Genomic DNA, 23,280 nt, shown 5'->3' on the forward strand with positions numbered 1-23,280 from the left:
GGAAAATCCATCCTACCATCCAGTGATAGTTACCCCATATGTCTCATATACTACCATGTGGTACTATATATACTACTTTATTATTTTAAATATTTTCATATACTATATCTAAGATATTTCAAAGCAAGTTCCATGAAAAAATTGCATACGAACGCATAGTTTTTATTATATTTGTGAAATACGTATATATTTGTACGTAAAAAAGAGCATACTCAAAACATGGTACATACTACCTAAAAATTAGTATATATACAATCTAATCACTGTTATATACTACATACTACACGTACATACTCTCGGTTTCGACAAATACTACATACAAAACGCAAATGGTGGTAACTACCACTGCTTATAGGAAACATTTGTCCTATATATAAAGCCGGTCTATTCTGCTAATATTAGCAGAATAGTTATTCTGCTAACACTTCAGAACTACACACTCAACGTGAGGGCACTGCACTTTCTGTAGTAAATGTACTGCAATACAAAGACTGAACTTCGTGTCGGAAAAAACTGCATGCGGTGTTTTTTCGGTACTGTTTTCGCTCTATTTTTTAAACCGTTTGTCGGAACGAGACGTGTAATATACCTTTGAGAAGCTATGGATTAGGCGCAACTTGGCCATGTTGAACACATTTCGAGATTCATTATCGTTTAAGAGCAATTTCAAAAATTGTGCGACTCACGACGAATGGCAGCGAGAGTTTTTTCGCGTTTTTTTCTAAACAGCTCGTCGGAATAAAAAAAATGATACACCATTGAAAAGATATCGTCGAGGCACATCTTTTTCATATATATTATTTTCTCTAAACCGTTACGGTTTAAGAGCAGTTTCAAATTTACTAATTCACGGAATTTTATTTTTCAATTTTTTCTGTACTGTTTTCGCTAAAGTTTAACTATTTGTCGAAACGTGGCGTGTAATACGCCGTTGGAAAGCTACAGACAAGGCGTAATTTTCATATGTTGAAATGTTTTTGAGATTCCTTACGGTTTTAAGTTAATTTTGAAAATGGTGCGGCTGACGATGAGTGGCAGCGCTGTTTTTTGCGAATTTTTCACAAACCGCTCATCAGAATGATTCAAATTATACGCCGTTGGAAATATATCGATGATGCATAGCTTTTCCATGTAGAACACTCTCTTTGATTCCTTACGGTTTAAGAGTAATTTTGATTTTAACGAAATGCGGACACTGTTTTTTCGCGACACCAAAATCGTCGTATGTACTGCATCAGAAACAAAACCGTACTGCTTCAGACTGAAAACCGCACTGCATCGGACGGTCAAGTGAACTTCATAATTTCTTTTGTTGAATGTAGATTTTTCTCAGACGAGTTTTTGTTTTCTTTTTCCAACCTTTCTTATGAACGATAGTGCACCGCAGAGACAAGGGCAAGTGAACCGCGACATATATCAAAGTGAACCACATTACTATTTTTGTCGTTTCCCTAACAATTTATTTTTTTGCGCTTCACCTCAGGTGCAAGTGAACCACACCACTACTGAAAATGCACTGTAACACTCTCGGAAGTGAACCACATTAATTTTTGCTAGTGAACCTCAAATCCATATTATTTTTCGATCGTCCCACAAAAACAATCTTCATTCAAAAAAGAAGTGAACCTCTCACGTGAATTTCTTTTTCTCCCTTCTAACAAAGTAAACTACCAACCACCGCATAATGGACCACATCATATTTTCTCAAAGTAAAAATATAACATCAGTGCTTCACGCGTTTTTCACGTGATTATCTCACAGTTTTTCGGGACACGAAGTTCACTAGTCTCTGTTTTTCATGACACATAAATTGACGAGTAAACTGCATCATACAGGAAACTGCACTGCTTCAAATTAAAAACCTCACTGCATCAGACGAGCAAGTGCACTGCACGATTTCTTTTTTAAGTTGTTTTTTTGTGTATTTTCATTTTCATTTCGGATGAACCAAACTGCATTCGACGAGCAAGCGCACTACATCGGACGGAAAACCGTACTGCAATATCAACATAAGGAATTGCACGCGTTTTTTTCTTTTTTTCTTACGAGCCAACCACATGACCATTTTTTATCGTTTTTCTAACTTGTTTTAGGCTTACTAGTTAGATGCCCGTGCGATGCAACGGAACGACAATGGAATATATACAAACATTTCTCTAGATAATCATTTCACTTGAGGACATACGTTTTTTTTTCATATTTCTTCATTCACCTATCCATTTCATCCCAAAGTACATGTTCATTGCTTAAACTTACATCCCAAAGCGCATGTGTATTGCTACAAAACTATACATATCATCCCATGTTCGATAATATTTGCATTCAGATTGCAATGGTTGACTTGCTTGGTTCCGTCAGCAAGCTGTGCCTCGACATCTGTGGTAATATGATGCATACATGCTAGCTGCTAGCGGTGATCGGCTTCATTAGCCATCCGTGCATTAGCTGGCACTGCCTTTGGCAACACCACCTCTTCTAGCTCCACACCTTAGGGAGTTCCATGTTCTATAACACATGCATCTTAGGGTGTCCCATGTATGGTAGCACATCTGAAAGGTAATCTGCAGAGACAGTTATAGCATCATTTGGACTGCATCTTTTTCTTTTTAGGGGATTTTAACTATAACTTTTGATAACACTACCAGATTGATTGCTTGCAGTCTACCATAATAAACATTGCTAAACATGCTCATGGGTCATCTTGATGATCTTAAAGTACGTCCACATTCTCTGGATGATTAAATACATTACCAGTACTCCCTCCACTTGGGTTTATAAGTCAGGCACGGGTTTCTAGGTCTTGGACTTGACTAATAAAGCATGTATAGTATACCACAAAAAATTATATGGTTAAAAACTACATTCAACAGAGAATGTAGATATATAATATTTCTAGAACATAATACATGTTTTCTGAGTTAAATCAAAGACCTAAAACCCGTGCCCGATTTATAAACCCAACCGGAGGGAGTACTTAAAGGCGCATCGGCCGTGTTTTCATTGCTCTCTAGCTTGCTTGACATTACGAATTATGTGGCAAATTCTTTCAAGATTCTAGTATATGCACCACGTTAATCAAATTTTTGCTACAGTAGCAAAAAATCGTGTAACCATGTCATCAACTTCGAGGAAAGAAAATCCATCAGCATAGAAAAAAAATCTGAAGCATAAAAGAGCCATTGGCCATGACTTTTCATCTATATATCCCAATTCTCAATCTTGTATATGGGAGGCTAGCAACTGTTTCTGCATCAATTTAAACAAAGATCTTATAAGTCTAACATTACCACAGAAAAACTAAACATGTTCCCACTTGTAGTACTTCTTACGACTCAATATTCCCTTGGCCGACTCTGCATATTAGTGTTTGACATGCGTTCTTGATTGGCCTGCACATAAAAAAGAACCGTAAGGAATTTTCATGAATTGCCAAAAGCTTTATATGCAATATGGCTGTACCATGATCGTATGAGATAACAAGATGTTAAATTTACTTGAAAGACATATTAATTGTAAGTGTAGATTATTAGGACCTAAAGTTGTACCAGAACCATAAATACTTTTGCGTACCTAGTCTAGGGATATAAAGATAACCATGTGGTTGCAATGCACAATATTTGTAGTACATCCATAATGTTTCAGCAATGATGCTACCCATTACTAATTGTTTCCAAATCCAGAAAAGAAAAAAACGAGCTATCTTAGCAACTTATGCACGGCTCCATAGATCTATAGTCAATACTGTCCATATGAGCAAATCAGGCATTATGGCAGAAGCACACTGTGGGAGTATTAAATAATCAGGACACGTGTTTAACATCAGGATTATCATCTAAGGAACTAACGCAAGTTTTCCATGTGATTAATTGCCAAGGAGAACTGCTTGTTGTGTAATATGGTTCTGAACCTGAGGCCAATTAGACATGCTTCTCCGCATATGCACAAAACATTAGATATAACTGATACAGAATTAACACTTTATCAGAAAGGGGCGAATGCAGAATTAACAAGACAAAAACTGTAGCCACAACATTTTGCAGTGATAATTAGCTACCTGCATCTGTCAATGATGAAAATAGTACAAGGGGCATGCGGCACCACTACAGTCCAGCACATAATGCACGAGGTTACTACTAATAACTCTTTCTGTAGGCCATAGGCCAACAGCCATGAACAACAATAGAGCTGCAATATTTGGGTGCTCACGATGAAATTATATCAGCTATTAACAGCAAGGACATGGGATAAACAAAACCTCCCAGAGTCCATTACTTGTATTAGGAATTTAAAACAGAGACCATACACTTAAATCCTTACAGTAAAGTAGCATCTCTGAACTATTGGAAATGTTATTTCACAAAATTTTGAAGCTCACCCACCATATAATACGATAACCTGAGGATATAATTCCTCGTCCATGAGCTTTGCCATGGTCACAACCATATCAAGCATACAAGCTTCCTCTGGAGGTATTGTCCAAATTTTCAGTTCTACTATCCGAAACTTTATCTACATGCTACTTATCGTGTTTCCCTGATTCTAGCTCATTAAGCAATGAGCTGCACTTATGTATTGGAATGCAGAACAACAAATACTAACAATTTCATAAGAGAACCTAATGGTCTATTGTGATCCATATTCTGATCATAGGCAAGAAAGAACATACCAAATATGTAGGGAGCCATGTTGTTGTTTGACATAACCGTAAACGAGTAATCACCTTCATCACAGTAAGCAAGGAGGCGCACAAGGTTGTCAAGCCAGAGGTTGTCCATCACTTCCACTTAACTTGTGAAGTCTCTTCTGCATTTCCTCTTGAAAGCAGAGTAGCAGACTACCAATGCCTATTGAAGCAATCATTCTCCCATTAGGTAATTGGCCCTAATGATTATATTTAGCTGTTGATTAGCTTATATCTCTAAAAAGATATGATTAAACACTAAGTAAATCACATAAGGCAATACTGGGCATGAAATATATGTGCGTACACCTCCCGTTGGACGGAATTGAACAGCAAAAGCAGACAAAAAAAGTCTGGAAAAGCTCTAAACTGTTCTTTTACCAAACATTTTTTCGCTGCAGTAGATGCAACAAAAAAAATGAACTGAAAAACACCACCGAACTGCACGGCGAGGCGCACTGCAGCGCATCGAAAGAAAATAGACACATAATCAATTCTGAGTAAAAAGGCATCCACAACAGACTGCATTCAAGCCACAGCGGACTTCATATTCCACTTTGATTTTTATCTTCACGGTTGCACGCACGCCAGCGTGCTGCAGCAACGCAACTTCCGTACTGCACGCCGTCAGGGGGCGAACTGCGCGTGCGCCGGTCTGCACTGCAGAGAGGAGGTGAGAGCTCGGGGCCGGGTCGGCTGGGGAAACGGAGTGCATCACGAGGAAGGGGGTCTCGTCGTCGCCTGTTGGAGTCCACATCAAGCTGGGAGAGGGAGAGCAGAAAGGAAAGAGATGAGAGAGAGAGAGAGAAGGGAGGGCCGAGCTGCGGGATTGCACGCTCCGAACTGCAACACCACACACGCTCGACTGCAGAAGAGCACGATGTGCGCCCCGCGTCGCTGTACGAACCATCTAGCGCCCTCGTCGCCTGGTCCAGCGTCACACCGGCAAGGTTCGCGACGGAGGCGCATCCAGGCGATGGCGCCGCGGCAGCATGGAGGAAGAAGGTGGGGCAGCGGAGCGGGGGAAGGCAGTGGCGCGGCGGAGCGGGGGAAGGTTGCGGCGCGGCGGCACGGGGGAAGGCGGCGGTGCGCGGAGCGGAAGAAGGCTGCGGGGCGGCGACATGGGGGGAGGAGAGGGGAGGTCGTGGGGGAGGAGAGAATTTGGGGGAAGGTGGTGAGCTGGAGGTAGGAGGAGTGGAGGACGTGGTGGGAGGCGGCGCTTGCCTGGGTCATGGCGGGGAAGTGACTGTGCGCGTAGAAGGCGGCGGGAGGTCGCCGGGGTTGGGTGGTGGCTGAGCGACGCCGCCGTCTGTGGTGAGCAGGCCTCGACTAGATCCCGTCGGGATCCGGTGACCCCCGAGGCGGGAGGTGAGGGCGCTTGGGGAGGGGCGCCGGGGTGCTGCGCGTTGCTGGGGGAGAAGTTCCGGGGAGCTGCTCATTGATGGGCTTGAGGAGGGGCGTCGTGCAGCATGGGGTGGGCGCGGCCCCGGCTGAAGGAAGGAGGTGGAGAGGATAAGGGAGTGAGCGGAGGGGAGGGGTCGTGGGTTTGTTTTGGTCGCTGCGTGCGGTTCATTTTTCATGGCGCCGGCGGTCATCGGGTGGCGCCGACGGAAGAAGGTGGAGTCGGATTGGGGTCGTGGTCGCGCGGGCAGGAGGTGGGTTGGGGTGTTAGCAGAATAACACTAGCTGTTAGCAGAATAAGGTCTTAGAGGTGTTATTAAAATAGACCCATCCTCTATATATATATATATATATATATATATATATATATATATATATATATATATATATATATATATATATATATATAATACTACTTTATCATTTTAAATAGGTTCATATACTATATCTAAGATATTGCAAAGCAAGTTACGCGAAAAAATTGTATATGAGCACATATTTGTACATAAAAAATAACATACTCAAAATACGATACATACTACCTAAAAATTAGTATATATACTACATAAACATTATTATATACTACATACTACACGTAAATACTGTCGGTTTCGACAGATAGTCAAACAACATACGAAACGCAAGTGGTGGTAACTACCACTGGTTGTAGGAAACATTTGTCCTATATATATAAACACTAAGATCTGTGCACGTGTAATTAATATAAACATTTGTCCTATATATATAAACATTTGTCCGCCCATATGGGACACCTAGGTGCCTGGGCACCTTGCCTAGAAACTGTTGGATCAACACTAAGATCTGTGCACGTGTAATTAGTATTAGCACTAATTCATAAATGCATTAGATTTTTATTAGGAAAGAATTATTACTAATTATTGCTTGATATGGACACTTAATACCCACCCAAATTAAGCCCATGCATGTCTCATACGTCACGTAGCTGGATATTTTTTTTGTGTATAATGGATGTCGTATTTTTTATGTGCGCTCCTTTATTTTTCATCGAGTAACTAATAACTTGAATAAATTAGTAGGTATATACATACATAACCCAAAATATCTTAGGTAGATACCCATACGTCACGTAGTCAGGCATATACATAGCCATATTTTACTTTAGGTACACACATCGACTGGTTATGTAAAAAAAAATCTTTTTTCGCACAGCCGGGTATATAAGTGTGTAGACACCTTGGATATTTTCACTTGAAGTATATTATTTGATGTATAATATTTTCTACATTTTTTCCACATAACCGGGTATATACATCGACCAGGTATGTACAATATTTTCCTACCATTTTTCATATAGCCTTATATAGGTCGACCAGGTGTTACAATATTGTAGTCAGTAGGTATTGTATAACTGTATTGGATAGTTAGAAAAAACAAAAATAAAATGCAGTTAGTCAACAAATAAATTATTGTGTATATACATACCCGCGTACGCACATACTTTGGTTAGTAAGTATGATACCCATTTTAGATAATTAGGAAACAAAAAATGTAATAGTTCAAAAATAAATTATTGAATATATACGTACATGCATATGTATATAATTTCGTTGGTAGGTATTAGATACCCGTATTAAATAGTTAGAAAACAAAAATATGTGTATTATATACCTGCAGCAATTCAAACAAAATCAACATTAATACATTTTATTATATGGGAAGTGTTGCATGCCTAATAGTTAGACCCAAAAATAAAACGTAAGGATGGAAAGTCTTGCATGAAGAATAATTAGAAAACAAATTAAATATATCACAGTTTCCAAAACTAACAAGGTGCCCAGGCACCTAGGTGCCCCATCTATTATATATATATAAGAATATAGGATTTCTAAAAAAGGCGCATTTCTTTTAAAAAAATGATTTTTGAAAATGCTTTAAACATCATAAAATGTGTATGAATTCAATAAATTATTAGGAAATCATAATTTTTTTATTGATTCATAAAATGTTTGCATTCAAAAATTGTGCATGATTTTGAAAACAATGTTTGGCAAAATAAAAAATGTTTGGGTATTAATTATTTTTCATGAATTTGCACAAATGTTCACGAATTCAAATGCTCACCAAATTCAAAAATATGTTCGTGAATTTAAAATATCTTTCCCAAATTTCAATGAAAGTCCATCGATATATATTTGCTTATTCAAAAAAAATGTTCTTGAATTCAAAAAATGTTTATGCAGTTCAAAAAATGTTCGCTAAAACAAAAAATTGTTCATGAATTTTTGAAAAAGTTTCCAAATTTCCAAAAATGTTCATCGATTCAAAAATGGCCGCCGATTCAAAACATTGTTCACGAATCATGAGTTTCAAAAAAATGCTCGCAATTCTTTTTAAATCTTCTTGAATTTGAACATAGTTTACGATTTTAAAAAAGGTTTGCCATTTTGGAAAAAAAATGTTTATGATTTCACGATTTAAAAATATTCACAATTTTGAAACATGTTCGTAAAATGAAAAAGGAAAGGAAAAATGAAAACAAAAATGTTAAAAGAAAATAATAAGAAGTAAAAAACAATCAAAGAGAAAGGAAAAACTAAAAAACGAAAAAAGAAAGGGAAGAATGAAAGTGAAAAAGGTAGAAAAAAACACAGAGAAAGAGAAACCTGAAAGGAACTAGTAGGGCTAGCCCAAGTGGATGTTACGAGGAGCGAGGAGGTATGCACTAGGTCGCTATTCAACGATCTACCAAATAGGACTGACCCTGGGTGAACTTTAGACATATAATGTAGTTCTTCTTGAAACTGGCGGTCTTATTGACCATCAACACTTGTTTTTTCTTTTGCATTCCAGCTTTCGTAGTTTTGAGCATAGCGAACAACTCGTTTGCACTTTTCTCCATCCTGTTCATGTTGTAATTCATGATAAAACCATCGTAAGATGAAGCAAGCACCATATCTATACCAAGTGTTGGAGGAATTCCAAATTCCAGAGAAGCCAGTTTATCAACATAGCCTGCAAGCTTTACTATATGCTCACTCATCGAGGAAACTTCTGCCATCTTGCATTCAATCAAGGCCTTGGTTATTTCAAAACATAGGTCCTTGTCTGCTTCTTGTACAGAACTTCCAGTGTCATATCCCTGATTTTTCCCAAATCTGGTCTGTTAAAAATTTCACAGGGAATTAATTTTTTTTCTAGGAAAACCCATGAATGCCTAGAATTGCTTGATTGTTTGATTGATTGTTGCTTAGGAAGGGTGAAAGCTCAATGCCACTAGAGAAAACCTAGCTAGCCTCTGGTTGAGACCAAATCATTTGAAGTATTTATTTGGGCATAAGGCTATCCTTAATAAGACCCATATGATAATCAAAGCCCTGATGAATTTCTCCCTATATAATTTGAGTTGGATTTATTTTGAAATCAATTCAAAATCGAAGGGAAATTATTTAAAAATTGGATTCACATTTATTTGTCAGGAAAGTGAATTTCATAAGTCCAAATAACAACCTCGACCTTCTGCCAATTTTCTAAAACGGATTTGAAACATATTTGGTTTTAAACCAAATTCAAATTCAAAAAGGAAAACATAAGTGCAGAAAATATTTGACCAAAATGCCCAAACAAAAAGTTGACACAGTCATAAAATTCAAATATGAATTTAGGGCGAGTTTGTTGTTTAAAGAAAATTCAAATTCTAAATGACATGAATTAACAAAGAAAATAGAAACAGAAAAAGAGAACAAAAAGAAATAGGAAAAAATCTGGGCCAGCCAGCCAGGCCACGACCCAGCTAGCGCCCGAGCCAGCCAGAAACCAGCCCTGTTTCTCTCACTCACTGATAGGGGGACCCCGCTTGTCAGGTCGTCACCCCACCTCCCGCAATCGCCTCGCCCCACAATGCCCACGACCGAGTATGCCTGCTCCCACTTCGCCCACTCAGCATGGCCAATTTGCACGCCCGCCCCTGCCTCCATGCCCCTTAAATAGGCCTCAACCCCCTCTCTCTTTTCCCCATGCCGCGACGCTCGACGCCAATAGGCCGCCCCACGACGAAACCCCAAGCTCTGCCACTGACCTAGTTCTTCTCCGGCGGAATTCCGGAGACCCCGAGCCGCACTCAACTATTCACTGCCACAATTTGACTCGCTGCACGATGGCGAGCCTCACGGACAACTTCGTTAAGCCCTTAGCCTCTTGAAGTCCATGACCACTAGCGATCGAACCACTCTACCACCATGAGCTTCACTCCGGCGACATGAGCACGCGTCTGACCCGCGAGTTTTGTCCATCGTGTTCTCCGCACTCGTGCGCTTCTCCCTGATCCATCCATTCAGCCAGGCATGCTCAGATTCGAGCAAACACTCCACACCCGAAGCTCGTCGGTGCAGGCGCACCTCCGACGACCTTGCTCCACTCAAATCTGTCATTCCCGAGGTCGGCCACGGTCTCCATCATCTTCGCCGTGCAACGCCGTGCCCGCCCATGCCTTCCACGCCACCGGAGGACCACCGGAGCTCCGTTCCGACGAGATCCAGAGCCAGTGCCGCCGCGCATGCATTTCTGGTGAAGCCCCGGTGACCAAGTCCTGTGAGCCTAAACCATGGCCCCTCCAGATCTTTCTCAGCCGTTGGATCTAGATCAGACACACCACCCACACTCAGTTATTTGAATCGGTATGGGCCAACTAGAAGCTGCCATGTCACCAATATTATCCAAAATATTACCTGTTCGATTTTTTGTTAATTCAATTAATTGTTGAATTTATAGAAAACCCCCTGAACTTAAAACACTCACAACTTTTTATCTCTAGATCCAAATTAAGTGATTCTTTTTGCACAATAATCCTTATGAAATATAATTTCACCTAGGTAAGTGAAATTTGGAAATTGAATATTTCAAAATCCAAATTCAAACAAAACGTATTCAAACTTAAATAGGGCATAACTTGCAATTTATAGATCCAATTAAATTGATTCTTTTTGCCAAATGAACCTAGTGAAACATAGTTTCAACTTTGCTACTGCAGTACAGTTTTAAAATAATTTAAACTAGAATTTTAATATATTTTAACAATAGCTATAATTCAAACAATATTTGAACCTACATTTGGTTTAACTTTGAATTAAAAATGTTTAATTCAATAATTTTGTAGCAACTAATTTAGAAACTCAAAATGAAGTTTAGTAAATATTTTTGGATTATTATTTGACTTTAGGAAATTCCAATAACATTTGAATAAATTCAAACATAGTTTGATTATAACATTGAAACCCTAGGTTTAATCAAAGAAAACAATTGCAATATGGTTTAATGAATTGAATTAGACCAACTAATTATTTTGGAGTTAATGATTGACTTTAGGGAAAGATGAACTCAATTAAATTCAAATAGAAGTTGAAAACTATTCACACATAGCAAATCATTTTGGATTAGTATTTGACTTTAGTTCAAATCAGATAAATAAAGTATCGTAATCATATTGGATTTATATTTGACTTTAGTTGAACTTAAATTAAATAAACCCTAAAAATTATCTTGGATTTGTATTTGACTTTAGGGAAGCATTAATTATGTTGAGATGAATTGAACTTAGTCAATTATGAAATAAATCATAATTTAACTTAGTGAAACCAAATCAAATTGTGACTCAATTCAATTTGAACTCAAATGAGATGAACCCTTCAAATCCAAAATGAATTGGAAGGCAGACCGAGTTATCATTTTTAGACCACAGTGTGTTCAAGCTCATGAAAGGTCAACAAGTTTTGAATTGTTATTCAAACTTGAACCTGAACTTGGCTATCGAAGATTCATAGACCTTGACCTTTGTTGTTAAGATTCTTCTGATTGAATCTAACAACCACAACTTGGCATCACATACTCCTTATGTGATGAACCTTTTTATTGAAACTTGCATGTGAATCCTTATGTCACATGTATTGCAATTGACAACCACTATGTTGTTTTCCAAACTCTTAGGAGTTAACTCTCACACATGATCTCATAACACAATGACACTAACACCATGCACAACAGTTGTTGTATGTTTGATTGCATTGGATGGTTGTTTATGATTTCTCTTTACTTACGTTAGACTGTACGAAGAGCGAAGAGTAATGTGATAAAGATTATGAGATTGAAGAATCATCAATACTAGGCAAGTTCCACTTTGATCATGTTACCAAGTATTTTATTTGCACTATAGTTTTTCCATGTTAGGAGTGTGTGTTTAGGATGCTAAATTCTATTCAACCTAGTAGTTGACAACTTAGGTCCAAACTTAACCCAATCTTGTAACCATCGAGTAGATGCCTAGCTGCTATAATGTGGATTAGGAAACACCAATTATTGTTCCACCATACATCCTCAGGATCGACTATATAATTATAACTTAATTAATGACTCATCTGGGTGGTGCTTCGGTATTGCTTGGTGGCGGCATGTTTTGTGGGCGACAACCCAGGCTCAAAGGGATTGTACGAGTTCAAAGTTGAGTAGCTTCCATGTGTAAGCGTGAGATAATATGGGCTTTGTCTAGACAAAGTAAGTTATGGGAACCCTCCTGGGTAGACCAGCAGATGTAGGTGTGTAGGTTGGACTGGGTCTGCCATTCAGAGTAGGCTACCACTTCCCAAAAGTCTAGTATTAATCTACCTAGCTACTTCATAAACAAAGGTTAGTAGCACAAGGGTTTGATCGGGAATCACGGGTGAAGTACACAAACCTCCGCAGAGTGTAAAAAATGATCATGACCAGCCGTGTCCCCGGTTACGGACAACTTTGAGCAACTCATCTGAGAATTGTCAGCTTGATCTCATCACCTGTTATTTAATAAAGGCAATGGGTTGAACCAAAGGGGACTGTGGAGTTGATCTCAGAGGACCGAAGGACCCATGGTCTCTGGAGAAAGGCTTGGGGCAACCGTGTGATGAGGAAGCCCACATACCACAATTGCATTATGGGTGATCGCGTGATACGATCTGCCCAGGCTACCGTGTGATGCAGTATGCCTAGCTATTAGAGTAGACTACTACTAAAATAATAGGGCAAAACTATATTTACTACAAAGAGCCTTGAACCCACCAGCCAAAGTGCATGTAGGTGAGCAGGTTTCCAATGAACTGTGGACTTGCCAATGCATTCAATATATTGACCCTAGTTGCTGCAACGTATCATGTTGTAGGTTTACCATATCGAAGAGAAGGTACAAAGTAGGGTTACGACGCTATACTCAACTCTTGCCTGTGAGTAGATGGACGCCACAAGACTAGAATGTTATCTCCGCTGCATGTTTGTAATGTAAGCTAGCCCATGAGATAAGCAGGTGTGTATTGTAAAGCACTGGATCCACGATGTAATATTATGACATGTGATGTATTCTTGGTATTTCATCGTCGACTGTGCGTGTCAGCTATTGATCCAGGGATTGACACAGTAAGTGTTGGGAAACATAGTAGAAAACAAAAAAATTCGGCCTACGATCACCCAGGAACAATATGAAGATGCATAATGGGTTGTGTTCAACGATCGTTACCGACTCCGAGAGTGCAGCGGAAGTAGACGACTTAGTGTAGATCATACTTGGAGTCCCTCGAATGTCAATGATGATCCCGCGAACTGCACACGAATGATCCCTCGAACGGAAGACCAAAAGCACAACCTCTCTACTTGGTTGCAAGCATACAGTCTTCACGATCCGGCAGCGCTTCGCCATTCAGAGCTAATCGTCGCCCGAGAATTAGAGGGAGGAGATTACAACCACATGAGGCTTCTAATTATGAGGATTAGAGGCGGCTAGGGCTCGCTCTAATTAGTCAACTAGGACCAACTAGAACGTGCACTAGATCAACTAGAGGAGGCTCCAAAACTTGTGTGTCATAGGGTGGAAATCCTCTAGTATATATATAGGTTAGAGGGGAGGGAGAGGGCAGCCACCAATGGGGTAAAGTTCCCCCTTGGTGCGCCGGCCTATGGGAGGAGTCCCACTCCCTCCCCTAGTAAGAATCCCCGCCACAAGGAAGTGGGGGGGGGGGGGGCGCCAACTCCTCTTGGGCCCTTGTGGCCCAAGTTGCCTTCCACCTCTTGGCCTTTTAAGTCCCGTTGATATTTAAATTAAATATAAAATGTTCTAAAAACTTTAGTCCATTATATATATAATTTAACATCTCCGGAAACATTTCCACACACACACACACACACACACACACACACACACACACATATATATATATATAGTAGCACTATTCTGATCCCAGGATCAGAATAGTTATTCTAATAACTCTAGCCCTATATAGGGCCCGATAAGGTGTTCCTGAGATTAAGAGCAACACTAGACCGGCCCATGAGCACGTCGCCGAGCGGCCTAATAACCCAGCCACGACCTTCCCTGTGCACGCTATCTCTAACCTCCCACGTTTCCACCATCCTCCTCCCGCAGCGCCGCCGCCGTCCACCAGCCTCCTCCTGCAGCGCCGCCGCCGTCCACCAGCCTCCTCCTGCGCACCTTTCGTTGGCCTCCTCCCGCAAAATCACCACCGCCGTCTCCCATGGAACCGCCACCGGTCTCATCCCGCGGCCCTGCAACCGCCCTTTTGCTGCGGCCACGCGCCTTCCTCCTCCCGCGGCCTTGGCCCCGGTCTTCTCCGGCGGCAGCGCGCCGTCCTCCTGCCGTTGTCTCGCCCCCGATCTCCTCCCACGGACGTGCCGCCGCCGACTGAGGGAGTCCTGGACTAAGGGGTCCTCGGGCGTCCGGCTGTTAGCCATGGGCCGGACTGATGGGCTGTGAAGATACAAAGACCGAAGACTCTACCCGTGTCCGGATGGGACTCTCCTTGGCGTGGAAGGCAAGCGTTGGCGATCAAATATGTAGATTCCTTTCTCTGTAACCGACCTTGTGTAACCCTAGATCCTCCCGGTGTCTATATAAACCGGAGGACTTAGTCCGGAGGGGAGAGACTCATTACCATAGTCATACAGGCTAGACCTTTAGGGTTTAGCCATTACGATCTCGTGGTAGATAAACTCTTGTAATACTCATATTCATCAAGATCAATCAAGCAGGAAGTAGGGTATTACCTCCATAGAGAGGGCCCGAACCTGGGTAAACATTGTGTCCCCTGTCTCCTGTTACCATCGACCTTAGACGCACAGTTCGGGACCCCCTACCCGAGATCCGCCGGTTTTGACACCGACATTGGTGCTTTCATTGAGAGTTCCACTGTGCCGTCCCCAAAAGGTTTGATGCCCCCTTCAATCATCGACAACGATGCTGTCCAAGGGGAAACCTTCCTCCCCGGACAAATCTTCGTGTTTGGCGGCTTCGCACTGCGGGCCAACTCGCTTGGCCAGCTGGAGCAGATCGACAGCTACGCCCCTGGCCATCAGGTCAGATTCGGGAGCTTGAACTACGTCGCGGACATCCGCGGAGACTTGATGTTCGACGGATTCGGGACCGCGGCAGTCGCTCCCCATCGACACGATGAGCATGACTTAAATCTGTCATCAGACCACACTCAGGAAATCGCACCTGTAACCGCTCTGGCCTTAGATTCGGAGCAGATCGCGCCATCCAAGGACGGGAAGTTCAACTGCGCCATGGAGGCCGCAGACTCTGCGGCATTGGAGCCGCACATAGACCTAACCTCGGGTGAGGCCTGTGCCATCGGAACCTCGGACTCGTTTTCGGCTATAAGTTCCGAGCCATGTGCGTTCGCATATTCGATCGCCGAATTCAGCGCCGCGGACATCTTCCAGCACTCACCTTTAGGCGATGTGCTAAACTCGTTAAAGAATCTATCTCTAGCTGATGACTCTCAGCCGAATTATATCCGGTTTGAGCTGGAGGCGGATGATGGAGAATTTCGTTTCCCACCCACCGCCCACTTCATAGCCATTGTCGAAGACCTAACCGACACGCTCGATTACGACTTCGAAGACATCGACGGTATGGACGACGATGCCGGAGACGAGGAGGACCAAAACCCGCCGTTCACTGGACGATGGACGACCACTTCCTCATATGACGTATACATGGTGGATGCGCCAAAAAATAATAGCGGCGATGACAAGGAAAACCCAGCGAAGGAGGACCCTCCTAAGACACAACCAAAGCGCCGGCGTCAGCGGCGCCGCTCTAAATCGCGCCGCAGCAGAGACAGCAACACCAGCACAGGAGACAACAACACTTCAGATGGTGCCGAAGACACAGAAGAACCCGATGAACAAACTGCCGAACAAGACAGTCGGGAAGATGCGCAAGTCAGCCCTGACGAACATGCCATAGAAGAAGACTCGGAGGACGGTAGTTATTATCCGCTCTCCGAGGAGGAGTGAGCCTCGGCAACGAAGACTTCATCGTGCCTGAGGAACCTCTCGAGCAGGAGCGCTTTAAGCTTCAGCTAATAGCCACTGCGAGGAGCCTGAAAAAGAAGCAGCAGCAGCTTCAAGCTGATCAAGACCTGCTCAATGACAGATGGACCGGTGTCTTGGCAGCCAAGGAATACGGCCTTAAACGCCCAGCCAAAAGTTACCTGAAGCGCAAATTGCTGCCTCAGTTCGATGACGAGGCACCAGAGCCCACACCAGCATCACGCAATGCGGTTGATCGGCCACCGCGTGGTCGGGATAAAACGGCAACTCGAGCCAAAAACCAGACTGTCCCACCTCGCTGTAAAGGCAGGGATAAGATAGCTCGGGGCTATACGTATGACCTTCGTCAAGACCTAGACAGTAGAGCAGGGCATACAAGATCGATCTACGGATCATGAGGACATGCCTTGACACGCGAGGATGGCTATCTATTCGGACGTGACAAACCTAGTCACGCTCGGTCCGAAAACCGCAGACGGACTCCTCGGAGCTACGTCGCGATGCGGCCCGATATAGAGGCGCCGCACACCCTCTTTGCTTCACTGACGAAATAATGTATCATGAATTCCCAGAAGGGTTCAAACCCGCAAACATCAAATCATACGATGGAACAACCGATCCCGCGGTATGGATCGAGGATTTTATTCTCCACATCCACATGGTCCGCGGGGATGATCTTCACGCCATCAAATACCTCCCACTAAAACTCAAAGGGCCAGCTCGGCACTGGCTAAACAGTCTGCCTGAAAATTCTATTGGCAGCTGGGAGGACTTGGAGGAAGCTTTCCTTGACAACTTCCAAGGTACTTATGTCTGGCCACCAGACGCCGATGACTTAAGTCACATAGTCCAACAACCTGGAGAGTCAGCCAGGAAATTCTGGACTAGGTTCCTAACTAAAAAGAACCAGATCGTCGACTGTCCGAATGCCGAAGCCCTAGCGGCCTTTAAGCATAGCATCCGTGACGAATGGCTAGCCCGCCACCTCGGCCAGGAAAAGCCAAAATCCATGGCAGCTCTCACGGCACTCATGACCCGCTTCTGTGCGGGAGAGGATAGTTGGCTGGCCCGTAGCAAAAATACAAAAAGTGACACGGGCACCCCCGAGGCCAAAAATAGCAACGGCAAGCTCCGACGCAGCAGAAACAAACACCGAAGTAATGGTGACAACACCGAGGATACAACAGTCAATGCCGGATTCAGTGGTTCCAAGTCCGGTTAGCGGAAGAAGCCATATAAAAGAAACAATCAGGGACCATCCAGCTTGGACCGCATACTCGATCGTCCGTGCCAAATCCATGGCACCCCTGATAAACCAGCCAATCATACCAACAGAGATTGTTGGGTTTTAAAACAGGACGGCAAATTAAATGCCGAGAACAAAGAAAAGGGATCGCAAAGCGATGACGATGACGAGGAGCCCCGGCAACCGAACACAGGGGGACAAAAGAAGTTCCCCCCAGGTCAAAACGGTGAACATGATATATGCTGCACACATCCCCAAGAGGGAGCGCAAGCGTGCGCTCAGGGACGTCTATGCGATAGAGCCAGTCGCCCCAAAATTTAATCCATGGTCGTCATGCCCGATCACTTTTGATCGACGGGACCATCCGACCAGTATCCGTCATGGCGGTTCAGCCGCATTGGTCCTTGACCCGATAATTGATGGATTCCACCTGGCGCGAGTCCTTATGGACGGCGGCAGCAGCCTGAACCTGCTCTATCAGGATACAGTGCGCAAAATGGGCATTAACCCATCACGGATCAAGCCCACAAAAACTACCTTCAAAGGAGTCATACCAGGGGTAGAGGCCCGCTGCATGGGTTCAATTACGCTAGAGGTTGTCTTCGGATCTCCGTACAACTTCCAAAGTGAAGAGTTAATCTTTGATATCGTTCCTTTTCGCAGCGGCTATCACGCACTGCTCGGACGAACCACATTTGCTCGATTCAATGCGGTGCCTCATTATGCTTACCTCAAGCTCAAGATGCCCGGGCCACGCGGCGTCATAACAGTTAATGGAAACACGGAATGCTCCCTCCGTACAGAAGAGCACACCGCTGCCTTAGCAGCAGAAGTACAGAGTGGCCTTCTCAAGCAGAACCTTAATTCGGCTGCCAAGCCCCCGGACACCGTTAAGAGGGTCCGGACCATTCTACAGCAGGACAGCTCGGCTCGTCAAGAGCTCGACTAGCAATTCGGCCCCCGTCCCAGCCCCAATCAAGTGACGGCGTTCGTACCGCGTGTACATAACTACGCACTCAAAATACCATGGGCATAGACGGAGCCATACCTACCTTGTGATCCATAGTACGGCTCGACCGCTCCCGGACACATATACTTTCACTGTTTATCTTTCCCCTTTTCAGGTCCCTTTTCCATAGGCTTTCCCTGATGGCTTGATCACCGGTCCTGTCAAAGGATAAACACACCAAGATGACATGAAGCACAAGCATACAGGGGAATTTCCAGGTGTTTTCTCTAACGATCACTCTACCTGTTTCCAGGACCCACACGCAGCTCTCCCTTGGTCGTGGCATGTCAAATTACACGTTGCTTATCGCACTGTTTGTATCAATGCGCTTTGACGTATTAATAAAATTGCAATGAAAACAGTTTGCGGCCCAAATTCTGTGGCTCTAGCTCATTAACTTTGCTCCTTTTCTGTTTTCCTTTATTTTCTGTCAATAATCTTATCAAGTAGCACCCCTACACTTTGGTACGTTCCCATTTGCCAGGGGCTTCATAGCGCCCCACACTATGGCAACAAAGTCCGAACACTTTTTTACAGTACGGTTCGGCACCCCGAATTTAGCATTATATGCATTGGCTCCGAATCATGTCTTTGGTCAATAGTTGGGTTGCCCGGCTCCTGTGCTTGCTACCTTACGTTCCGCTATATTGGCTAAGGTAGTAAAGGGAGAACTACTGTGATTGTGCCCTGGTTCACCCGATGGAGCACCTCAGTAGAGAAAGCCGAAAACTGACTGTCATGATGCGGCGAGAGCCAGTCAGCTCTTCAGAGGTCTCAAATCGTTGGAGATTTTTTCCGCATTATGCGAGGTATCGGTACTTACCCGATCAGGCGCTTATTGCACTCTAGTTCGGATACTAGGGGCTGGGCCAAAAAATTTATTGTCAAACTCCTATGGCTAAGTGAGGGCGTTAAAGCCGCATAGTCTGATTGCCTGGTTCGTTGTGCTAAACAACTCCTTCAAGGACCATATAATTGGATCAAGAGTGTTTAGATTCCATCCCGAACACCCCCGTATTACCTACGTGGGGCCTGAAGCCGATGACTGGCCAACTCTCAGATTTAATAAAAAATGGCCGCACAGGAGGTAAAAATCTAACACAAAGCAATATATTACATAAATTATCTTTGTTTCATAATACAGGGCGAGAGAAAATATGAATGTATTCATTCAAAGATCACGTCTTTCGCACAATGCTCCGCAACAATGCGGGACCCCTCCAAGACGTATCCAAAGTATCGCTCGGGTGTGCGGTGCTCCTTGCCCTTAGGCGGCCCCTCGGTCGCTAACTTGACGGCGTCCATCTTCGCCCACCATACCTTGACATAGGCGAAGGCCAGACGCGCGCCCTCGATGCAGACGAACCGCTTGACGACGTCCAGCCGAGGACAGGCATCCGCCAGCCGCTTCACAAGGCTGAAGTAACTATTGGGTATAGCTTCGACTGGCCGCAGCCGGATCATTAAATCCCTCATGGCCAGTTCGGCCACCCTGTGCAGCTCGACCAGCTGTTTTAGCTGATCACTGAAGGGCACCGGATGTTCTGGCGCAAGATATTGCGACCAGAACACCTTCTCTGTGGAGCTCCCTTCTTCGGCTCGGAAGAACTCCGTGGCGTCGGACACATTGCGTGGCAGATCAGCAAAAGCCCCTGGAGAACTCCGAATCCGGGTTAGTAAAAGATACTTCCTCTTCATATTCTTGCTTTGCATACTAAATGCCTTACCCGCCGCGATCTTCCTGGCCTGCTGGATCTCCCGGAGGGCGCCCCGGGCCTCATTCCGGGCCGTCTCTGCACTCTGACGAGCCTTGGCGAGTTCGGTCTCTTGAGCCGACGCATCGCGCTCCAAGGTCTCGCACTTCCTTACCGCGTCCTGGAGCTCTTGCTGGACCTCGTTGACCCGAGCCTTGAGCTTCTTACGGGCGGCCTGCTCCTTGACAGCCTTCCCCTCGGCTTCGGCCAGGGCCTTTTTGAGGGCCTCGACCTCGGTCGTCGCTCCTATACATATCATGACACTTCGGTCAATATACATCATTTTACTCTTTTTGAATATATAACGGGTTATTACATACCTTGTTTTTCTTGGAGCTGCCTCCTCACCTGGCCGAGCTCCTCCTCGGCCTGCTCCAGTCTCTGCTTCAGTCCGAAGACTTCGGCAGTATGCGAGGCCGCGGCCAACAGCGACGCCTGCGATTCATTTCAGACATATTTAGTTAGTTTCCTGCAATAAGGGATTGATCCTCTGTCCGGCTTTTTCTTTCCGAACACCGGACAGTGTCTCAGGGGCTACTGTCTGTATTGGTATCTTCTCTTTTTCCGTCGCTTACCTCAAAACCTGTCAGCAGGCTGCTGCAGGCCTCGGTTAGTCCGCTCTTGGCGGACTAAACCCTTTCAATTAACGTGCCCATAAGAACACGGTGCTCATCCACAATGGAAGCGCCTCGCAGCGCTTCTAGCAGATTATCCGGTGCCCCTGGTTGGACAGGGGTCACCGGCGGAATAGGCATACCCCCTTCTTTCGAAGGAGGTTGCATCCCGGATTTCGGAGCCGTATCGGTCTCCGGAATCGAGTTCGGCTGAGGGCCGAACTGAATACGGCCCTCATCACCAGTCTCCATGGGGATTGGCTCCCCCTGGTGTCCGGCGACGGAGGCTTCGCCTTCTGGCGCCTCCTGAACCTCTCCTCGGCCTGGGAAAGTCCTTCGGGATAGCACCTCTACGTCGTCCTTGGCCTTGGGGGAGTGAGCGGTCGGCGGCGACTCGCTGGCCATCGCCTTTGAATCCAACGAACCTCGTGACGAGGATCGCTGGGAGGTGTCGTGGACCGGACTGCAATAGCATAACTAATCATGTCAATACAATGAAGAGGAGAGGCTGGATCTATGGGTATGTGTGAGTCTTAGCACTTACGATGCAGCCCGAGGCTTAGTGCGGGGGCGTCGCTCCGGACTGCTGTCGACATCCCACGCGGAGTTATCCGCGAGGGAGCCCTTCCCCTTCTTGGACGTCTCCGCCTCCAGGTTCGTGGAGGCCGCCCTCTTCTTCTTTCCCTCATCAGGGCGAGGGTTGTTCTCCTCCTCCTCCTCGTCGTCGTCCTCAGCGGCGGAGGAAAGGGTCACTTCGTCTTCGGACGTCACGTCCGAAGCACCCTTGCAACGGGGGCACCTTTGGCCCCCTTGGCCTTCTTCTTGGCCTTCTTTTCCGGCGGCCTATAGGGTGCCGGAACCAGCATCTTCGCCAGGAGCGGGATGACTGGCTCTTCGGGCAGCGAAGCCGAACTATGGATCCGCTCCGCTCTCTCCGTCCACACCTCAAAAAATACAACAAAGGTTAGGCATCCTTCTTGAACAAACAAGTAGAAGGTACGCCTTAAGAACTTACCTCATTGGCGAGATGGGTGTGATCGTGCCCATGGTCCGAATCTATGACCGGCGGCTTCTCGTTTCCCTTGAAGAGCAACTTCGAGGCATCTTCGTGAGTAGTTCCGAAGAGCCCTCCCAGGGCCTGGTGCTTCTCCGGATCGAATTCCCATAAAGGGAACCTTCGGCGTTGGCAGGGGAGAATCTGGCGAACCAGCATCACCTGGATCACGTCGACGAGCTTGATGTTTTTATCCACCATGCTCTGAATGCGCATTTGCAGTGCTATCAGCTCGTCTGACGCAGACCAGTTGGGGCCCTTCTCCGTCGAGGAGGTGAGCCGCATTGGAGCTCTGGCCTTAAATTCGGGAGCCGCCGCCCAAGTGGCACCGCGTGTCTTTGTGATGTAGAACCACTGCTTCTGCCACTCCTTGACAGTCTCCACGAAAGTGCCTGTGGGCCAAGTGACGTTGGGCATCTTGCTCACCATGGCGCCTCTGCACTCCGCGTGCTGACCATCCACCACCTTCGGCTTCACGTTGAAGACCTTGAGCCATAGGCCGAAGTGGGGATGGATGTGGAGGAAGGCCTCGCACACGACAATGAATGCCGAGATGTTGAGGAAGGAGTTCGGGGCTAGCTCATGGAAATCTAGCCCATAATAGTACATCAGTCCACGGATGAAGGGGTGAAGTGGAAACCCCAATCCGCGGACGAAGTGAGGGACGAAAGCTACCCTCTCAGTAGGCTTCAGGGTGGGGATGACTTGCCCCTTGGAGGGTAGACGGTGGGCGATTCCTTTCGCCAGGTACCCGGCCGCCCGAAGCTGGGTGATGTCCTTCTCCTTGACGGAGGAGACCATCCACTTGCCTTGGCCTCCGGATCCGGACATGATTGAGTGCTTCCTTGAGATGGAGAAGATGGGAACTTGGGCGCTGGAGCTCGAGAATGGAAGAGGAGGCGTGGGTGAAGAAAGGGGATTCTTATCTCCTTATATAGGCAGTGAATATTGAACGCCTCCCCACTCGCCTTAAAACTCGCCTATTCCCAAGGGCTGTGTAAACGACACGGTTGGATTACCCACGCCCGTATTGATGAGAATCCCGCAATAAGGGGACACGATCTCTGCTTTGACAAGACGTGCCAATGGAAACCGCATCTCGAAACGCGGAACGGCAGACGAAAACGGTCGAAATAATGACCGGGCGGATGTGATGTCATCTTGCGAAAAG

General features: G+C 45.1%; 1 long non-coding RNA gene across 2 annotated transcripts; it reads right to left on the bottom strand.

Moving 5' to 3' along the window:
* Nucleotides 1–2,219: 2,219 nt before the first annotated feature.
* On the bottom strand, nt 2,220–6,317 carry LOC120973442 (uncharacterized). 2 transcript variants are annotated; one of them, XR_012202748.1, is made up of 4 exons: nt 5,589–6,317; nt 4,721–5,442; nt 3,288–3,389; nt 2,220–2,561 (listed from the first exon to the last, which is right to left on the bottom strand). It is a non-coding gene; the product is annotated as an uncharacterized lncRNA (long non-coding RNA). The 2 variants fall into 2 exon arrangements; XR_012202749.1 differs by having other exon boundaries at nt 4,667–5,442; nt 5,589–6,245.
* Between the last annotated feature and the right edge of the window lie 16,963 nt (nt 6,318–23,280).

Source organism: Aegilops tauschii, chromosome 2 (genome assembly GCF_002575655.3).
Source record: "Aegilops tauschii subsp. strangulata cultivar AL8/78 chromosome 2, Aet v6.0, whole genome shotgun sequence".
Lineage (NCBI taxonomy): Eukaryota > Viridiplantae > Streptophyta > Magnoliopsida > Poales > Poaceae > Aegilops > Aegilops tauschii.